Source organism: Sarcophilus harrisii, chromosome 5 (assembly GCF_902635505.1).
Source record: "Sarcophilus harrisii chromosome 5, mSarHar1.11, whole genome shotgun sequence".
In the NCBI taxonomy this organism is placed as follows: Eukaryota; Metazoa; Chordata; class Mammalia; order Dasyuromorphia; family Dasyuridae; genus Sarcophilus; species Sarcophilus harrisii.
The window spans coordinates 239,261,542-239,277,257 of NC_045430.1; the positions used below are offsets into that span (position 1 = coordinate 239,261,542).

General features: G+C 34.7%; 1 protein-coding gene across 3 annotated transcripts in view; it reads right to left on the bottom strand.

Annotated features, from left to right (window-relative positions):
* The window catches only part of OLAH (oleoyl-ACP hydrolase), a 68,983-nt gene that overhangs the window by 37,570 nt on the left and 15,697 nt on the right, over nt 1–15,716 (bottom strand). Inside the window, exons 2-3 of one of the 3 annotated variants that reach the window (XM_031939938.1) lie at nt 6,958–7,139; nt 2,133–2,290 (exon numbers count right to left, since the gene is read on the bottom strand). The gene's annotated coding sequence lies outside the window, so the exon portion shown is untranslated. Of the gene's footprint in view, nt 1–2,127; nt 2,291–6,957; nt 7,140–15,716 lie in introns of all 3 variants that reach the window. The other 2 variants (XM_031939937.1, XM_003771913.2) reach the window with 2 other exon arrangements.

Consider the following 15,716-nt stretch of genomic DNA (forward strand, 5'->3'; position numbering starts at 1 on the left):
TTTTGTTGTCACTACAAACACAGCTTCCTTGAACTGATTAAATAGATATAATCCTATTAATGAAGTTCCCTTTCACTCTGTTGGGTGGGGGGAGTGCCAGATAATGACAGTTCTACAAAGTACCATCTGTTCCAGTGCCTATGGAGGGAGAGATAACGGGCCCTAGGCCTTTAAAGGGTAAAGGACTGTCATGGGAAATGTATTTATATAAAAGAAAGATTTGAATGCTATTTTACTACACTTTTCTCAATAAATAGGAAGAAAATTCTTTTGAGAATATGCTGCATTGCCTCTGATTTGATTCTCATCACCAGTTAAGCTCCATTTAAATAGCACACAGGAAATCATTCCCACATGCTGGAGTGAAATATTGTGATGTTGGTAATCCAATTGGGATAGCTAATTCCTTCTGTGGAGTTGGGTTTTTTTTTTTTAATTAATCATAAATGAGGAGGAGGACACAAAATCTATGAGTGAATTTATCAAAGTTACTATTCAATAGGGGTTTGAATCAGTTCATAAATAATTGGGTACATTATAATATGTACCCAAAATATTTCCAGTATTCTGTTAGGCACTCAGGGGCAGATAAAAACAAAAACAAAAACAAAACAGGCATGCAAAAATAAAGCTATAAGTATTAAGGAGAAGCTTGAAATAATAAAGTATCTTAAAAGAAATAATAGAACTTGTAATATCTCATGAGCAATAGGCATAAAGGAATCTACATTATGGAATTAGATAGACAAAAGAAATGTCTACTGCTTAAAGTACAGTATCTTTAACCCATTTTCTCTATAAGAACTGGTTTCTATTGTGCAATTTTAAATAGTGTAGTGAGTTTTAGAACTGATATGTCTCATAAAGCAGAATTGAATGTATGTTTTTAAAATAATATATAACATTTATGTAACACTTTAGAACATACAAAGTACTTTATATCTACTATCTCATTTGAGCAATATCTACAAAGTACATTATATCTACTTTAGCAATCATCACTTATGATTTAATATAATTGTAATGCCCTCTAAATTAGCTCTGGCTAATATCATTTTATGCTTAAGCATACCCTTTTTCTTTTCTTTTCTTTTCTTTTTGCTGAGGCAACTGGAGTTAAGTGACTTGCCCAGGATCACCCAGCAAGGAAGTATTAAGTGTCTGAGACCAGATTTGAACTCAGGTCCTCCTGACTTCAAGGGTGGTGTTCTATCTACTGCACCACCTAGTTGCCTCAACATGTCCTTTTGAAAATTCTATAGATGAAGTCAGTGTATATACTCATCTACTGCTTTCTCTGCTTTGCATCATTTTGTATATTTTTTTTCCTATTTTCTTAGCTTTTCCACACTTATTATTAATGACTATTTAGCAGCTCTCTTACATTGGCTTATATTTCACTGCTTCAATGGACCTATGAGTTCATCTATGGGAGTGGGGTACCACTCCTACAATCATGTTTTTAATCCATTTGAACCTCTTTACCCTCTTTACCTCCTCTCCTTTAGACTACAATAAAGTGGCCTTTCTCCTCAACAAAAAATTAAGGACATAATTCACTTGAAACTCCAGAGAGTTTCAGTTGTTATGTCATGAGGGCCTGAACTGGCTTCAAATAAGAAAAACAATTTCACCCTCTTCACAATTATCAATGCAATTTTTGCATGTAAAATTTTTAATCAATTTTCAAAATTGTGTCACATCTCTTACTAAATAAACCAATAATTTTCTCCTTATGAAGATATTGTCCTATTAACATAATGAAAAGATGTTATAGTATGATCTTCTATAAACTAAATATGCTACACATTATAAAAGTTAATGGTCTCTATTATTCAAATAATAATTCAAAATGATCCTCAGTATAGTAGTACCATACTAACATATACTATTTAGTCAAAAATCACCAAAAGAGTTAATTTCTTAGGTTTATTACAATGAAAAGATGAGACATCATTTTACACTAATGCTTTTTGAGGAGGAACACAGGGATATAGTATCATTAATTCTGATTGATTTTAGGTATTAGTCATAGGTAGACAATTGTATGATATGATGTCACATTTAGGCTCAGAATTAATCAGTTGGGAAAATATCTAATTTTCCAGGTGGGAAATGAGTCCTTACCTTACCTTAGTCTTCCTAAAATTATTCCTCCTCCTCCCCACTAAGTATTCCCTAGGGACAGATATGTACTGCTGGGAGTTCACAGATGCCACTTCCAATGAACTGTTGATACTTTTTCTTAAATGATGGACTAATGTCCTTATGAGAAGTCAGCCACTTGTACCTGAAATCCAAATTTAAAAGTATCAAATTAATATTCCCCAAGATTCTGCCTCAAATAACAAGACTTCATTAATCATGTTAGGCAGAATATGATTATGTTCGTGTGAATTCATATAATATTCATTAACCAATAAAGTTTTCATATGTTCATTATAGTTGTTGAAGGCAAAATTCGCCAACAAAGTATATCTAAATAAATATGTGCTAGATTTAACCCCCTCTCTCCCATCTTTTGTTTGCTCTGTAGGTAAGATACAGGAAGGGAATTATATCTGGCCACCTTAGGTGGACCTCAGAATACAATATCAAAATCTTTATAAGTTGTAGAAATGCTTTAACCAACTGAGTAAATTGAAGGGAGCAGCTACAACAGGAAATGATGAAGACATAAATTGATTGAATATTGGATAAGTAGCACAAATATTACATTCTGTAATTTTACATGAATATACTGAACACTAGTTTATACAGAGTGAATAATTGTTTCAAAATATAACTTTACTACATAGTAATTTTTACATATATACTAAATTATTAAAGATATAATTTCATGATTTCTGAATAATCTCAGGTGAAACTTATTTATTATTTTAAATTTAACTCTTAATTTTCCTATTTTGACTGGGAGAAGTCCTAATTCCTTAAATTGCAGCACTACAGAGTTTACAACACCATTAGTAGGATTGGTCCTAAGAAATCTCACAGACAAAAGATCTAAAAGGATTTTACCATGTTTTTCTCCTAACAGTAAGCCATTTACTATTATTATTTTCTTATTTTGAAATACATTATTAATTATTAATAGTTTTCAAACATTTGTCACATTCTATCACAGATATATTTATGTTCAGGATAGAATTATCCAGTATGAAGTAATTACAAATAAAGAAGTAACAATAGTTCATTTATATACTATTTTCCACATGTCAAGATTTTTTTCCCCCTAATTCTTAAAGTTAACTCTAAAGAATTTCAGAGGCTTATTTTCTGTAGTACTTTAGAATGTTTAGTTTTTGATTTCTTGGTAATTACTTGAATCATTTGCTAACTTACATTATAGGATAATTCTAAACAGTAAGACTTAATTCTTTATCTTTAGGAAGCAAGTTTAAAGGAAAATTACTCCTTGCATAATAATTTTGTTTTTATTTTTACAATCTTGCTACATTAATTTAGTGGTTCAATTCATGAGGGACTAAGCTTACTTTAGTCAAATGAAATGAATTTAATCTATTTCAAAGTAACTTTACTCAAGCTCAGTTCCAAATTCAGATCACAATTCTGGTTGGGGATGTCCTCAAACCTCTTATTAAACCATAATAGTTTAAGGCAAAAAGGACTTCACTATTATAATTTTTTTCAAAGATTATTATCACATTCACTTTAATAACTCAATAGGTATGAAAATTAGATTCGGGTTTAGTTCCACAAAGTTATGAAAATTAAATTAGAAAAATGAAACAAATTAGAAAACTGAAATCCAAGAAATGGAGGCTAGGATTGTAGGATGTAGAACATTAAATAAAAAAGGAATATGTAAGCAGGAGTGGAGATTTAGAATAAGAGACACTATTGTAAAATGTAATTAGAAATAGAGAGCTATTTGGGGGTGGGGGTGAGACATATGTAATGTGATCAGAGGAGGAGACAGATTTATGTAGAGGAATTGTATTCTTCAGACAAGAAAGCTCTTAAGGCAAAGAGGTGACAGCTGCTTTAGTTTGCCCTGGGGCTGGTGCTGCTGACTGGCTTCTGGTGCTGGATAGGCATGGGTATTATTCTGGGATTCAGAGGCTCACTCTTTTGTATTTGCTTTGGGTGGTCTTTCAGCAAATCCACTGGACCACTTGCTTGTAACCAGGACAGAGTAGCCTAAGAGCCTGACAGTAGATACCTTGGTGCTTGGAGGTCCCAATGCCTTGTCTCCCCTCCCTGGCTCCCTGACCTGGGTTCCCTGCACTGTTGGTCTGGGCTCAACAGCCTCTCCCCCTGCCCAATTGAAAGAGACCTTTTCTGAAATTCTTCCAAAGTATCTTCTAGAAATTTGTGGGTTCTGTCACTCCAAAACCAGTTCAGAGGCTTAATTTGCTTTTTATTGGAGGGAAGCTTGGAGGAGGTCAGATAGAGATATGTCTATTCTCTGCCATCTTGGCTCCCTTCCCACCCCACCCCCAACCCCATTTCGTTCTCAATATATAGTTTAATAACATTGTGTAAGAGCAATTTCCATTTTGGTGCATTGACTGTGAATGATCTTTGTTTCTAATTGCCTCTTCCTTTTACAAAGTTTTGCTATTTCTAGCCATATAGACTATCAGCTTTTTAATTTTTCCAATGATTTTCAATTAAGGAGATTGTCATCATAATGATTTAACTTTGAATTCACCTAAGTGAAATATAGTTGCATAATTACTAATAATAATTTTAAAATTTTAATTTTCACAAGGGCCATCAAGTGCTGCAATTTCATATTTTAGGGCCCAATATTATCAGTGTTCATGTTTAATTTGTGTTTGACAAAGAGGCAAAAAAGATCTTGAAATAATTTTCAGATTCTGTTTTGTTCTTTCAAAACTCCTGTTTTTTAGTATTCTAATATTTATAAGTCATATATTTCTCTTAATTTGATCTTTTGTTGTTTAAGCACCCTCTTTTAGGTGTGTATGTATTTAATTTAGTTTGATACTTTCCCATAATACTGTATTTTTATTTAATTTTATCTACAATATTTTCCACGCCAACTAATTATAACCTTGCTTCTTATGCTTCTACCAACATATGTTAACTTATTTTCACTTCCATTAATTTCAACACAAGTTTTAGTATGTTTCTAATTTGTCTGAACAATTGATTTAAACTACATTAGTATCATTAAATTTCATTTACTTTTAGTTGCTTCCTGTTTGGAAAACAATTTCTCTTTCTGGAAGCAATTCAGGATTTACCCTCAATTGATATCTTTGGGTTAATTGTTTAAAAGCAGTAAGCAACAGAAGAATAAACAAATTCCAACTCCTCTTATTTTTATTCTTTGGGTATCTGAAGACAGTTTGTTTTGCCTTCTAATAATAAAAATTCACACTTCCTTCCTTCCTTCCTTTCTCTCTCTCTCTCTCTCTCTCTCTCTCTCTCTCTCTCTCTCATTCTATCTCTTTCTTTTTCTTTCTCTCTTTCTCTTTCTCTCTCTCTCTCTTTCTTTCTCGTTCTCTCTTTACTCTTCCTCTCTCTTTCTTTCTCTCTCTTTCTTTTTCTCTCTTTCTCTCTCTCTTCTCTCTCTCTTCCTTTCTCTCTCTTTCACTTTCTCTTTCTTTCTCTCACTCTCTTTCTTTCTCTTTCTCTCTTTCTTTCTCTTCCTCTCTGTCTTCCTTTCTCTCTCTCTTTCTCTTTCTCTCTCTCTTTCTTTCTCTTTCTCTCTATCTTTAAGTATACAACTTATATCCTGTGACAAAGATACTGCTGTCAGCCTAAAATTAGTTTTTCTGTTTACTATTTGTGTTAATACTTTTACAATATTATCAATAAGAAAGTAGAAAGTAGAAACAATATCAAATTGTTTATAGTGGGTTTGCCATTTACCAAGTGGGTTTTCCCATTTAATATGTATGTTGCATATATATAACATAGTGTGTGCGTATATACATACACACACAAATACATATATAATATGTATATTATGTGTGCATGTATGTATGTGTGTACATGTACATATATTTCAAAAACACAATTTAGTCTTCATTCCTGTTCTCTTTCTTTTTTAAATTTAAGTTTATTATGACAAGTTCCTACTAAAGAATTCTACTCCTTCTAAATCACATAAACAATTTTTTAAAAAAGAGAAATGCTTATTTTACTTCTTAAAAAGTTTTTTTCCCCTAAAAACTTTTTCTTCCTCAGAGGATAATTTTTTAGTAAAGAATTTTTTCCTTTAAAAAGAAAGAATGAAGGAAGGGAGGGAGGAGGAGGAGAGAGAAAGAGGGAGAGATTGGGGAGGGAAGAAAAGAGGAAGAAAGGGAGGAAGGAAGAGAGGAAGCAAAGAAGGGAGGAAGAGGGGAGAAAGGGGGAGAAGAGAGAAGAAAGGAGGAGAAGGGGGGAGAGGAGGAGAGAGGGAGGGAGAAGGAGGGAGAGAAAGGGAGGGGGGAAAGAAAGGGAGGAAGGAGGAAGAAAGGAAGGAAGGAAAATGGAAGAAGGGTTAGGAAAGAGGGGGAAGGAGGAAAGGAAGAAAAGAGGAAGAAAAGAAGAGAGGAAGAAAGGAAGCATGAAAGAAAACAAGGAAAGGAGGAGGCAGAAGAAAGAAAGGAAAGGAGAAGGAAGGAAGAAAGAATTAAGGGAAGGGGAGGAAAGAAAGAAGAGAGAGACGAGAGGGGAAGAGAAAGAGGAAAGAAAAAAGAAAGAAGGAAGGAAAGAAAAGAAGGAAGGAAGAGAAAGAAAGAAAAAAGAAGGAAGGAAGGAAGGAAGGAAGGAAGCAAGGAAGGAAGCAAGGAAGGAAGAAAATCCTTTCTTTCCCACTAATGTAAAGAATATCCTCTAATAAAAAAACTTTCCCTTCTCCAATGTGGAGGCTACCTTAAACCTGAAAGACTCTTAGAAATTTGCACTTAACAATTTCTGCAGAGTTAAAAAAAAAAAAAAAAGTGGTGGTATACTTCTTAAAATACAGGCTTGACTTACCTAAGAAGAATTTGGCTTCTAGATCAAGGAGATCCAGGTCTGCAAGGCAATCCTCTATAGATCTTGTTAGTCCCTTGGTGACTAGAGAACTCTCAGGGAAGTTCCTTTAGGAAGACTATTTAAAGAAGTTTGGAACCAATCTCTCAGGTCTCATGTGGGTGCCAATGATTAAAATTGATCATCTGAACAACAAGAAACAAGAAACATTTGTGACTTAATTTACAAAGTTTATAGTTGCATTTCAAACCAGGTCATCTAACTTCTCAGATGTCAGAGATAAGGAATGATTTACAAAGGTCATTTTTATAACAAGAGAAAGAAATAAAAAATGTACAGAAACAGGATTTGAACATAATTCAATTAGACAAGATAGGTCATCTGAGTAGGTAGTTTCTCCCAGGCCTTTCTTAATTCTATTTCAGAAGTCCTTACCTTACTTCTGCTTCATTTTATAACCAGAAGTATTACTTTAAAGGGATCCATGGATTAATTAACATATTTTATCAACTTTTAGAAAGAGGGACTTGCTCCTGGGACTCCCAGGGAGTCCAGGAGAAAAGGAAACTGTGACTGGGGAAAAGAAACTTGTGGTTGGTAGTTGATTAATTAATAATCAATCACATATTCCCAGATGCCAGAAGGTAAAACTGAACCTTTGACTGACCCCACCTCTCCCCAAATGCTAATAAGAAAATCTTAGTCTTAAAATAAACTCTTATAATCCTTCTGATTATTTTTATTCCTATAAAGATATATGTCTTACTCTAAATTATCTGCTGCTAAATGATAAAATATTATCAATCTGTCTGGTCACTAAATCTATAGGTAAACCACTCAAGAGGCTATGTTAATATGATTTAGCTGTTGGGGCTAAATTTTCCTAAAGAAAGCTTCATAATCCTCTAACCAAAATAAAAATAAATCAAAGTAATTTATAGTAACTGATTTCCATTTCAGTTTGAGCACAAATTTCATTAGATTATTGTTCCCACCACAACAAAGAAACCTATTTTACCTATTCTCAACACTTGCACAAATCATCCCTGACCAAGAATCTATAATTATACATTTTAGTCTTTGTATAGAAATCCAAACTCAGCTAGAAAGAGGCCATTTTTTATGGCTAGTTATTCTTTCCAGAAATCCTTGCCTTGTTTTACATCAGCAGCTGTGATGAAAATCCCACAAAGCACTAAGGTCTTCAATATCTTTTTGGATATTTCATAATTCCTCGGAAACCTTTCCAAATTTCTTGTGGTAGAATTACTCATCAGAAGTGAACAGTAGTTATTAGCTCTAAGAAAGCACTCTGCAATGTCCTGGGCACCTGCCCCAGGAAAACAGTGCACCTTTCTATTATTTTTCGGTTGGCAAATAACTACCCTCCCACGGCAGAAATTCTAAAGCTCTTTGTTTTATGCATTTTCATATGCTTATAATGCAACAGTTATTTATGTTTTTATTTTATTTTTCTACTAGATAGTAAGTTCCATGAGAGTAGGGAATATGTTTTACCTAAACTTTTCAGTTTTCCTGGTATTGTTGTTGTTCATTCTTGTCTGTTTATGACCCTATTTGGGGTTTTCTTGGCAAAGATACTGGTTTGTCATTTCTATTTCCAGTTCATTTTACAGATAAGGAAACTGAGGTGAACAGTTAAGTCACTTACCCAAGGTCACACAGATAGTAAGTGTCTCAGGCTGCATTTGAACCTAGGTCTTCCTGATTCCTGATACTCTATGCACTGAGCCACCTAGCTTATTCAATGTAACCTGGCCTACTTAGCTACACTGGAAAATGCAAGTGGATGAATGAGTGTTAAGAATCCCAATTTACATCTGGATAGATCCATAGAGTTAGTCCAAAGTTTAGATAGATACTGCAAATGAACAAAAAGCAAGGTTCAGAATTGAACATGGACAAAAAACTGGGTTCAGAATTGAACTCAATGAGAAGTAGGCTAGAGTGCCTTTGGTAAATTGTTAATAGCTTTAATCACCCTAAGTTTTTCCATGAGACAAAGTTCCACCTTTTTGATAATAGTATTATTCCAGCAATTCTCTATGGCTTTGAAGTATAGGATTATAGATCTAGACCTGGAAAGAATCTCACGGGCCATCTATTCTTCAGAGCACGAAACTGAAGCTTAGAGAAGTTTAATGATATATATAGATATAGATATAGATAGATATAGATAATAAATGTTCATGTAGATACTAAGTATAAGGAGCAGGACCTGAAACTAGATCCTTTGGCTCTAGAGCAAGTGCCCTTTTCATGATAAGAGACTTCCACAAGAATTAAAGTTAAAGTATCTGTGTAAGCTGTTTCTTTAAGGGAGAGATGGATTTCATGAACAGATGAGGAAGGTAGGAGGGATGGCCCGTCAAATGCCCAACAGATTGTGTTTACTTTTGCCCTTTGTGAAATAAAAAGATGAGGCCAATTTCGTGGGACAAGAAAGCATAGGAAATGAATAATGTATAAGAAAGCCACAAAGATTGATCCAAGTTTTAAAGCTGAACGATTTCTGATGGGCATGAGATAAGATACAATAGAGAAGTAGAACTCTATGGGAGGACCAATGAAGGATGTAATAAAAGATTGTAGAAGGTTAAGAGATAATCATTCAGTAGCTTCATTTGCATTCAAGATCTGGAGCACTAGTAGAGAAAGACAAGATACATACCATGGTTATTGACTTCTCCAACTCCAACACAATGAGATGGCCAGTTATAGAGGGATAGGATTTCTGGAAGCTGTAAAGGGGGGGCAGCCATGGCTTATATGGAATCCAAGTATTGGAGGGAATAATTTATTTCTAACACCCAGGGTCCAACAAGATATCAAGGTTCTGATACATTTTATTCTGATATGACAGATACTTGGTAACAAGCAATCAAATAAAGTACATTGCCAGCTAAGGAAAATTTGTAATAGAGTGATGCAATTATGTTCTTTTAAACTTTTATAATTTAATCTATTGTGAACAGAAAAGATATGACTTTTACTATTATGTTATCAAGAATGCCCACTTTGTTGCTTTAGTGTAACTTTACTTACATTGTGGTGGTCAGGGTATATAATGTTTTTTAACCCTGCTTTCTTTATTTTGTTCATGAATTATTTATATTTACCATACTTTATGGCAGCAATTCTCAAAATATGGTTTAGAAATGGTTGTGGATAATCTTGGCATCTCTAGTTTAATTTTACCTCCTCTTTCCTTTTCTCCCAGTTCAATCACTTTTCTACCCCTAGTTTTTTGTTTTTTTTTTTTAATTTCATCACATTAAAGTCAATTTCCCTCCAAGTATAGCACTGAAAAAGACACAGTTCTTAAGACTTACACATATCATCTTCCCATGTAGGGATATAAATATTTTAACCTTTGAAAACATAGTTTTTTTCCTTCCCTTTTTACCTTCTTATGCTTCTCTTAAGTTCTATATTTAAAGATCAAATTTTCTATTTAACTCTGGTCTTTTCATCAAAAATAATTGAAAATCCTTTATTTCATTGAATGTATATCTTTTTCCCTGAAAGAAAATGCTTAGTTTTGCTGGGTGATTGATTCTTGGCTTCAATCTAAATTCCTTTGTCCTCTAGAATAGCATATTTCAGGACTTTTGATCCTCTAAAGTGAAAGCTGCTAAATTCTGGGCAATCCTGATTGTGGCTCCTGGGTATTTGAATTGTTTCTGTTGCTTTCTGTGTTTTCTCCTTGATTTGATAATACTGAAATTTAGTTACAATATTCCTTGGAATTTTCATTTTGGAATCTCTTTCAGGGACTGATTAGTGGATTCTTTCAATGGGTATTTTACCCTCTGGTTTTAGGATAGCAAGGCAGTTTTTTCCTTGATGATTTGTTGAAAGATATTGTCTAGGCTCCTTTTCTCAGCATAGTTTTCAGGCAGTGCAATAAATCTTAGATTATCTCTCCTGGATTTATTTTTCAGGTCAGTAATTTTTCCAATGAAGTCTTTTAGATTTTTTTCTATTTTTTTCATTTTTTTGGTTTTGTTTGACTGATTCTTGATGCCTAATTGAGTCATTCATTTCCATTTGTCCGATTCTAATTTTTAATGAAGTATTTTCTTCAGTTAGCTTTTTTAAAATCTCCTTTTGCATTTGGCCAACTGTAATTTTAAAGGAGTTGTTTTGTTCCTTGTATTTTTTTTTTCATTCCAACAATTCCATTTTTTTAAGGAAATTATTCTCTTTTTTCATTCCACCAATTCTATTTTTTAAGGGATTTAATTGTTCTCTTTTTCCATTTCACTAATTCTATTTTTTAAGGAATTGTTTTCTTCAGTATATTGTTTTTCATTTCACCAAATGTATTTTTAAGGAGTTGTTTTCTTTAGTCAATTTCTGGGTTTCCTTTTCCAAATTCTCCTTCAAAGTTCTCATTTGCTTTCCCCATTTTTCTTCTAACTCTTTCTAAAGATCCTTTTAGAATTCTTCCCAGAGAATCTTTTGAGTTGAAGACCAGTTCACATCCACACCTTTGAGGCTTCATCTGGAGACTTTTTGCCTTCATTGTCCTTGGAGTTCTATTCTTTCCTGTCTCCATAATAGCTGTCCATAATCAGGGTTCTTTTTTTTTTTTTTTTTTTTTTTTTTTTTTTTTTTTTTTTTTTTTTTTTTTTTTTTTTTTTTTTTTGCTGAGTCAATTGAGGTTAAATGGCTTGTCCAGGATCACACAGCTAGGAAGTGTTAAATGTCTGAGATTAGATTTGAACTCAGGTCCTCCTGACTTCAGAGTTGGTGCTCTATCCACTTCGCCACCTACCTGCCCCCTTTTATGCTCATTTTAAAAGGTTGATATCTGTTTCTAGGACACAGAGGAGATTGTGCCAAGCTTCCTCTACAGGATCAATAGGGGCTTCTCACTGCCCTGGGATAGATAATGCTGCAGCCTTTTCCACTTGTGATAGGTGGGCTTGGCCAAATCTTGCCTGTTATGCTGGGGTTCAGCAGCTTTGTCTTCTGTAGCTGCTTTGGAGCTTTCCCAGCTAGTCTGCTGATCTGCTGACTTCTGGACCAGGACAAAGTAGCCAATGCTGCTCTATTTTGGCTAAGAACCTCCCACTATATTTCCTATATAGAGCCTTTCCACCCTGGGCCTTCCTGTGCTGTGCCTTTGCTGGGTCATGTCTCTACTCCTCCTTGCCCAATTGAGAAAGAATTTCCTGAAGTCCTTCCAAGATATCTTCTACTGGAAATTTGTTACATTCTAAATATTTGTGGGTTCTTTCATTCTAAAATCTATTCAGAAGTTTGATCTACTGTTGGTTCTGAGGGAAGCCAGGAAGAGCTGTCTACTCTCCACTATCTTGACTCTGCTCCTTGACTTTAGCATTTCTGATGTCTTTCCAAGCTCCAAGAGCTCTATCAAGCATGTTTTTAGGTACCTTTATGGCTAATGGAATAAACTGTTCTCATCTGCCCATTCTGCCAGGTAAAGCCTTGATATGCTGAAGGTAGACATCCTCCTATCTCACTGATGTGTTTAAGGTATGTCATTTACCTTCAACCTAGTTTAGCCTGTCTGCAAAGAATGTTTTACCCAGGTATGGCTGCTATAAAAGCTTCAGCATCTATGCTCCAAGATACCCAAGTAGACAGACACCACAAACCTCTCTAGCTATAGTAAACTTGCAAAGGATACTAAGGTATCATGAGGAAAGTATTTAAGTTATTTCTTAGGCAGAAAGAAAGATTTCATGAAGAGATGAGGAAAAAATGCATTGTAAGCTAGGCTGTTAGAGGTGGGGTGGGTAGGCCTGTTAAAATACTAGAATAGATTTGTGCCATTTGTGAAATGAAGGGATGAGCTTAATTTTGTGGAACCAAGGGGCACAGGAAGTTAAAAATGTATAATCAAGCCAAAAAGAACCAGGTTGCAAAGGATGTTTGAAGTTAACTTAAATATTGAAGGGTCCAAGGCAACAATATGAGAAAATGTCCTTCTGCTTGGGACAAACATCAATGACATTGTCAGGTAGCTTTCAATCTCATTGCAATGCATAGAATATATTGAGTAGTATGATGCATTGATTGTTAAGAGTTTAGAAGGGCCCTTTATAGCTTACCTAATTTTAGCCCTTATTTTACAGATCAGGAAACTCAATAAAAGAAAAGTTAAGTAACTTGCCAAAAGTCAAATAAAGTAGGGACAAAGTAGAGATTGCCAATCAATCAACAAACATTTATTAACTGCCTTCTTTGTGACAGACATTGCTCTAGGCACAACACAACACAATACAAAGACAAATAGAGCAGTTCCTACCTGTCTTCAGGGTGTTAATAGACAACATGCAGATAGATAGATAGATAGATAAGATAGATAGATAAAGAGATGTATTTACAAAATCTGGGGGTAGGAAAGACAGGCCAGGAAAAGTCTTCAGCAAAAACAAAACAAACAAATAAACAAATTTGATTCTTGAGCTGAGTCTCAAAGGAAACCAAAAGGACACACAGACAAAGACAGTGTGTCGGTAATGCAGTCAAGACAATGCTACCCCCAAAAGCTAACCTTTTAATGGAGGGAGACAATGCATAAAGTGAATCTGAAAAGTGAGTGATGGGGGCTTGAAGCAAATGGTAAAGAGAAACATCAAGAGTCTGGAAAGAGTCCGCTCATGAATGAAATAAAGCATTATTAGGTCTTTCCTAAAATGGTGGTCTTGGGGAGGACGTCACCAATTAGTACAGAGGTATGTGAATTCCAGGTATTGGGTACAATTCAAGAAAAGGCCCTAAAATAGGAGATAGAAGATATTATTGTCAATTGGACTAAACTGACCTCTAACTTGTACGTGGCTGGAGCTGAACAAAATAGGCTAGAGCAAGAAAGTAGGAATCAAATAGAAGTTTAATTTTGAAGTGAGGGACATGGCTTTCAAGCCAGGAGGTAGATTAGACACATGTGCTGGAGCCCTATTCCTTGTGAGGGAATTGCTGTAGTGTAGCTGAATCTCACTTTATATATTTGTGGCTAGATGAAGAGTTAAACAGTGTAGTATAGAAACAGTAGTGAGGCACAACAGTAGCATTAAGGCAAGGTTGTCTAGTGACAAAAAGGTCTGTTCTTAGCAGGGCTTCATATCTGGATCTATTGGTGCTTGTCTGAGCTCAGGAACCATCAGTTGCAGAAGGTGAAAGCAAAGGACTGTTGTTATAACAACCTCAGGGCACAACTTGGTTGCTGGGTCTTAATTCTGGAAAACAGGATGTTTACTAATAGTATCTTGACATTTCCATCTCTTGGCCAAAGAGACAAAGTCTAAAAGAACCAACCCTTACCCTTTTGGGCAATAAAGGAGAGGCAAGTATAAGTCAAGATATTACAAGAGGTCAGTTGGACAAGAATAAGATGTTGAAAGAATAGATCTTGTCTAGCCACTGTTTGCTTGCAAGCAGAAAGGAGAGGGAACCCAAGAATTTAAAGAAAAAAATTGCCAGTACATACTTGAATCAGAGCCTGGTAGTGGGACGTATAACAAAATGGAAGAGGAATAAAGCTAGGAAATTATATTCAATCCTTGTCTGGAATCTTGGGACAGCCATCTCATATGGATGTCTGCTGCTTGTGGATTCTACTAGATGATCCTTGATATCCCTGAAACATTCTGCTATTCACTCAGGATTAGAGGCTTTCTTCAGATGATCCAAGAGTCCATACCCATAACTTTGACAGCTATGGAAATAGTCAGAAGGACCTGACAGAAGCCCTTAGAAGATATATAGATTGACAATTGTGGTAAAAATTCTTGTGCTAGTCTTTGGATCTAAGTTTCTGATCAACACAACACAGGTCCATGGTTAAAGATCTTTAATTTAAACAGCACATAACGATGGTCCAGTTTTTTAGTCATGAAGGGCTAGTCTCAAACAATGTAATAAAATTTTCTCATAATTCCCATAATTGCATAATTATATTAAGTCAGGTACAGATCAAATTACTTAGAAGTCTCATAATGGACTAGTTCTAAGAAGGGAGATTTATATGTTACCAAGGTAACCAAGAAAACTTAAACATAATTAAAATCAACTGTCCTTGTATGTTCAATTCTTTCCCATTTTCAACATCCATTTAACTAATGTATGAATGAAAGTGAGAAAAGTATAGATGGGGGAAAATAGAATGATGAGAAATATAGAGTTAGTAATCTTAACTGTGAATGTGAATGGGATGAACTCTTGTGTAAAATGGAAATGGATAGCCGAATGGATTAAAAGCCAAAATCCTACAATATGTTGTTTACGAGAAACACATTTAAAGCAGAGAAATACATATAGAGTAAAGGTAAAAGACTGGAGCAGAACCTATTATGCTGCAGCTAAAGTAAAAACAGAGGGATAGTAATCCTGATCTCAGACTAAACAAAAGCAAAAACAGGTCTAATTAAGAGAGATAAGGAAGGAACCTATATCTGGCTAAAGGATACAATAGATAATGAAGTAAAATCAATACTAAACATATATGTACTAAGTGATACAGCATCTAAATTTTCAAATGAGAAGTTAAATCAGTTGCAAAAAAGAAATAAACAGTAAAACTATACTAGTGAGGGAATCTCAATTTTCCTCTCTCAGAAGTTGATAAATCAGGGGCATCTAGGTGGCACAGTGGATAGAGCATCAGCCCTGAAGTCAGGAGGAGGCGAGTTCAAATCTGATCTCAGATACTTCCTCCTAGCTGTGTGATCTTGGGCAAGTCACTTAACCCCAATTGCCTGGGGGGA